Here is a 6000-nt window from a genome sequence, read left to right as displayed (position 1 = left end):
AATTTAAAAATCAAAAGCATTGAAATCAAAGCAAAATATATTTTGGGCTATGCATATGTGAAGATTAAATTACAACAGAGTCTGAAATATGTTTTGCACGCATATAAATATAAATATTATTTATAGATTATAATTAAAAACAAGATAAAAATATATTTGAGACTCTGTTGTAATTTAATGCAATTGATATTTTAATGATACAATGCTATTAATGTAATTAATATTTAAATGCGTACCAATAAAAAGTAACACAATATTAACAAATATAAGCCGCAGGCTTTAAAGCTTAAATGATGTACAAATTATAACAAAATATATTCAAATACCTTTAGCAAAGATTTTAAAATAAAACAAAGTAAATCGAACATTTTAAAATAACTTTGCTTTGAGTTTATAATAAATTCGAAACCAATCACTGCGCTTGCTGAAGAGCAATTCCCACCTACTAAATGCAGTATTAATGTGAGATATTAAACTAGAGACGCTCTCTAAATTACACACACATTAAGTGAGTCGCTCCAGCTGCTTTTAATTTGATATATGAGCTGCAATCAAGTGCTCAACATTTTCAAGTTCAGTTAGCTGTTGTGTGGCTGGGCGGGGAGTAAGGTTACAATTGTTGGGGCTGCTGTCAGTTCTAGGAATAATCAAAGCACAACGTAAACCAATGCGTACCCACAGAATTTGTTAAGATTAGCAGACAATTCGCACACCATCACCAGCACCATCTTCAGCAGCATCTAGACGAGAGAGAGAGCCTGCGCTGCTTCCATTGACAGCTCTGGCCAAGACGCAGCCGTTTGCCTAATCTAATGGCTGCCGGCTGCTATGGTTGCCTGACAAACATTGACATTTTCTGTTATGTAATCAGACGCCCCAAGCTATGCAGAGCACCCAAAAAAATAAGCAACAACAAAAACAAAAAAGAAAAGAAAAGCAGAAACGTGCCCCTCAAAAAGCGACAGCGCCAAAAGGAACGCAATAAATTGTCGCATAAAAATTGATGTTTTATTTGCAGGTGCGTTTCGCTGAGGGTTTTGCTCATCTGCCTGTTTGTCTTTGTGTGTTTTTATTTTTCTTCTTGCGCTCGTCTGTGTTGTATTGTTGTTGTTGCTGCTGTTATTTTAATGCCATGGAAACGTGCAGAGAAAACGCAAATTCTTTTGGTTAGCCAAAATACAAACACAACAAGCCAAGAAAACAAAGCAACAACAGAATTTAAACAAACAAACATATGCGAATCCACAATGTCGACTTTTGTTTACGCTACAGTCTGCAGCGTGTGACGTAGCAAAAACTAAAAATAGTATTGAACTTAATTATGCTGAAGACGGTTTTAGCCTTTGTTATGTTTTAATTAAGCTCGCAGTTTTGTTAGCTAAGCTATACAAGCTTAACTATAAATAGCTTAAGCTGCCCGCTGGCCATGACTACAAAATGAAAGCAGCAACATTTTGTTGTCAAAAGTCAAGTGACTGTTAAAATTCCAACTAACGTACGTTGATTATTTGACTGTGCATTTAACTAAAGCGCATAAGCAAGTGAAACGCTTAGCAAGCGATAAGAAATGTTCGCGCCACAGCTGCCAAATTAATACTTGCCACGTGCAATGCGGCGTATGCGTAACGCAACGTAACGTGCGCTAAGGTTAAGAACAAATGAAAAATTTGCCATAATACATTAGCTGTCGCTTGCCAAGCTGCAGCTTATGCTTGAGAGCAGAACAAAATACCATATGATTAAATATTTAGCCCTGGCTCTTGACAACAATTTCAATTATAATATAAAACTAAGACTGTTTTTTTTTTTTGTTGTTGTTACTTGAACTCAATTTTTAAATGAATACAAGCCAAACACAGCTGTGTTTATCAAAGGTGTACATAACCAATAAAAGCGCATTAGACAGTGGCTCGTAACAAAATTCAGCTGGCGCTCAAGTGCCTGGGCTCTGTGGAGCTGTGGAGCAAGTAAAGCGATATCTGGCCGGAAATTTGAGCAGTACAGCTAAATTGCGTTTAACCAAGCAAAGCAGCGACTGGCTCAAGGAGCAGGTCCATTGTTGGCTCAGGTCTAAGGCAACTTTATGCCCGAAGCTTAACCAAAGACAAACTGCGCGTTGAAAACATAAATTCTTGATTGCGATAGACAATGTTCTGACAACGTTGTCCTCATCATTGTCAGTGGCCATGTCGCTGTCATCGTTTTGATGTCTACTCATGAACCTGCGCCATTTTTCACTTAAGGTTAACATTTCAAAGGCCAACCACGCCCACGTCAACAGACAGACAATCAGCCGAGCTGTTAAATTGCGTCCAAGCCTAACAAAAGCGAACACGTGACATCTGCGGCACATAAATAAAGTAGCAATGTGAATTATTACGCGACATCATCAGCACTCTCTCGCTCTTCTGCACATTAACACCCCCCAGCCCAACCCGTTGGCTGTCTTATTCATGCAGCGCTAATCAATAAAGAGCAAACTTAGGCGCCAAGCAGGTTTGCCGCTCTTAGCCTAATTTTGGCACAATTTAAGTGCTTAAATTTCAATTAAAACTTTTAGCTCTTGCCGCAGCAGCAGCAGTATGTGTAAGTAATTTGATATACGTATGCTCATTATAGTAATGAACTTAAGTCATGTTTAAAACTATTTAAAATAATTGTAAAATGATGCACTCTTTTGCAATGCGAGCAGCAGAATTAAGTGCTGACATTTTTCAAAAGAGCAAGCAACAGCTTAGCGCTTTGCTTTGATTGCGGTATGCGCGCGCTCTTTGTTTGTTTGCAATTAAGAGCTGCGATAAGCTGCGCTGCGTGACGCTCTTTGTGCGTGTGTGTACGCGTGTGTGTGTGTTAAATACGAGATCAGCCCGCAGCTCAAAGAGCAGCAATTTCAAAGAGCGTAAGCTCTTTGTTATGCGCAATTTTTTTGCGTATGGCATGGCAAACTTAAATGCGTTGTATTTTAATAACTGCAAACAATTTAAGTGATAACTAAGCTAAAGTATAAAACAACAGCATGTTAAATAAACTCAAATAAAATAAGCCTATTAGCAAACATACTTTTATTTATACACTCTTTTGCTCAGTTAATTAAGATGCGTTGTTGGGCCATATTTGTTTTTAGCTTTATATATTTAAATAGCATAATTTTAGTATGTGCTGAATAATTTCGTTGCAATCAAATAGCAGCGCTTATGTGTGTGTCTGTGTGTGTGTTTGTAACTGGGATTGCTGTCTGTTTTAGTTTTGCCATTATTGCAAATATCAGTGAGCGAAAATTCAAAAGGCAAAATTTTGTATTCCTTAAGCTCACAATACATTTGGCTGCCATTTCTCTCGATGACTGTCTTTGATTGCTGCTGACCTACTTGCTGCCTGATTACCCAACCGCACACACACACATACACACACGTGAGCATTCACAGTGGAACGCTCTATAGCATACTTTGCATAACTTAAAGCACATGCCGCATTCTTCACTGGCAAATAACTTTGCATATTTGCCAGCAATGTAGTAGGGCTGAGGGGGCGCGGGGCGGGGCGGTTGCACATGCTTGCCGCATGCCGTGATTTATGCAAAGTTTCAATCGCTTCAGCTGCAGCAACTTCGATTAATTGTTGGCAAAAGCTCAGAGACCTTAACACAATGCCATTGCAAAAGATATATGCATATAGTATGTACTTATACCCTCGCTGCCTCTACCCCCCTCTCGCAGCAAACAATTCCAAAAGTATCATGTGATATTGTAGCTACTGTGGTTTGACGCTCTGCGCGCAACTCAAAAACTTTTCTTTGCCTACGAGTTTATTGTTAATCGCATTAATTGTCTTGTCTGACTCAAGCGTCTGTCTGGCTGGCTTTCAACTTTTACGCAACGGCATAAACGAATTTATATATAAAATGTAAATATTGCACAAGTATAATTAGATTTTTAAGAGAGGCATAAGAAAAATATAAAAATATATATATTAAGACAATAAACAGCATGCGGAATTTCAATAATTTTACTTTACGACACTTTGATTGCTTTAGCTTTAAGACTTAACGTTAAGTAAATTCTTAAATTTACAATTCTTGATTTACATAATTTATAAAACTAAAACCTTAATAAAGCAAATAAACAGCTCAGATTTCTGAGCTAAACAATCAAAAACTCAGCAGAGACAAATATTATAATCTTTTAGTTAAGCATTGGATTTTTAAATAAAGATTACTTCTAGTTTAAACAATTTACATTTCTTTAAAGTCTTTTAAGTGTAGTATCAAAAATCGTAGCATTATTATAATAATAATAGCTATAGTTATCAAGAAAATGTTTGCAATGTACTTTAATTCAGTTTCTGCAAAAAAAAAATTATTTCTGTGCATCTTTTAAAAGCTTAATAACAATAATAATTCATTCTAAAATATTAGCATACAAAAAACAAGTTATATGTAGGCTAGTGCAAGGCTTAGTCTTGAGTTATTAAAAATAACTAATTAAATAAAACTCAAATCATAATTATGAACTTAAATATTTCTTAGTGTAGACTAACCAAAATGAATCTCCCAGCTGCACAAGCAATTCAACGCATTGCATTTTACATTTTCCCCAGTTGCTACTTGTTATGCATTTATGTTTTTTAGCAGTTAACTTAGCCATGCTTTTGGCCAGTGGCAGTAGCAAGTAAGTGGGCTAGCCCCGAAATCAAGTGAAGCGCGCAACGTAGCTGTCAACTGCACGAAGGATATGGCAGGCAGGCAAGGATGCAGACACTTAAATGCATAACATACAGTACATATGGCATGAAGGAAGCATGAAGCGCATCCTGGCGTGCACCTGACGCATATTTTGGCTGAAGCGAGCGTTTGCTTGGACGAGAGAGAAAGTTGCTGATGAAGTGCCCTGCAGCTAATGCAGTTTACTTACGCCGTAGCTGAGAAATATTTGCGCTACACACACACACACACACACACACACACTAAGCAAACATGGCGAGTCAATTTTTATCAGCGGCGCTGCTGAATTGAAATTTGCATGCAACAGACATGACAGTTGACTTTTCACATAGTCGCAGCTGCAGTTGCAGCTCGCTTCGTCTAACTGGCCAAGATTATTTGCGGAATGACGCGTGCAGCTGAAGCTGTCAGTAGTTTTGTCAATACTTTTTTGTTGGTTGATGCGCTTTGTGAGCATTTCGGCATCGTTAGCTGTCGACTCGTGCCGAGCTCTGTGTGTTTGGCCTGAAGGAGTGTGCCTGGTTAAATGTGTCGACTGTTTGCTAAGGAATTAAGATAATTACGCGTTGTTGCTGCTGCTGCTGCTGCTACTGCTGTCAGGATCAGCCGCAAATTGCCGTCATCATTCTTGACTACCTTTTGTGTTTTTGTGTGTGGGCCCAGGACTTATGAGAAAGGCCAAAATGTCATGTACAAAAGATAAAAAGGACACGGCGCGCTGGCTAATGAAACGGCAGCTCGGCAGCATAATAAAAAATTGTCCAAAGTAAAGCAAAAGTAAAAAGCCAACCAGCTAACCGGCCAGTGTATTTTCCATTTTCCATTCTAACACACAAACGCCCGCTAATTCCAACCCAACGCCCACCCCCACCCACTTGTATTGTTGCGCCCGTCTAGGCCGTAACTGTGTGCACCCTTTTATTGTTCGTTTTGCATTGTTGTAATTGTTGTTATTCAGCCTGCCTACCGTTGCCTTTTGTTGAATTGAAACAATTTGTCACTTTTGGCCAAGTTGCCGCCAGGCTTTGTTTTCACCCGTACAGTGGAGGGAAAAGGCGAGTCAACCATTTTATAATGATACAAATGAAGAGCGATATAAGGCACAGTCACAAATTTACTGAGCACGAGCACACACATTTACAATAAAAGTAATTTTCTTTACTGCCTTGATATTTGGAAGAGGTCAAGCTCGCCTTGCATATGAATAATTAAAATTAATTACAAATCATTTGCAGACTTTAACACTCAATGTGATAATTACTTTTAAATGTATTTGCCAT

Source organism: Drosophila busckii, chromosome 3R (genome assembly GCF_011750605.1).
Source record: "Drosophila busckii strain San Diego stock center, stock number 13000-0081.31 chromosome 3R, ASM1175060v1, whole genome shotgun sequence".
Taxonomy (NCBI): Eukaryota; Metazoa; Arthropoda; class Insecta; order Diptera; family Drosophilidae; genus Drosophila; species Drosophila busckii.
This window is presented reverse-complemented; position numbering follows the sequence as displayed.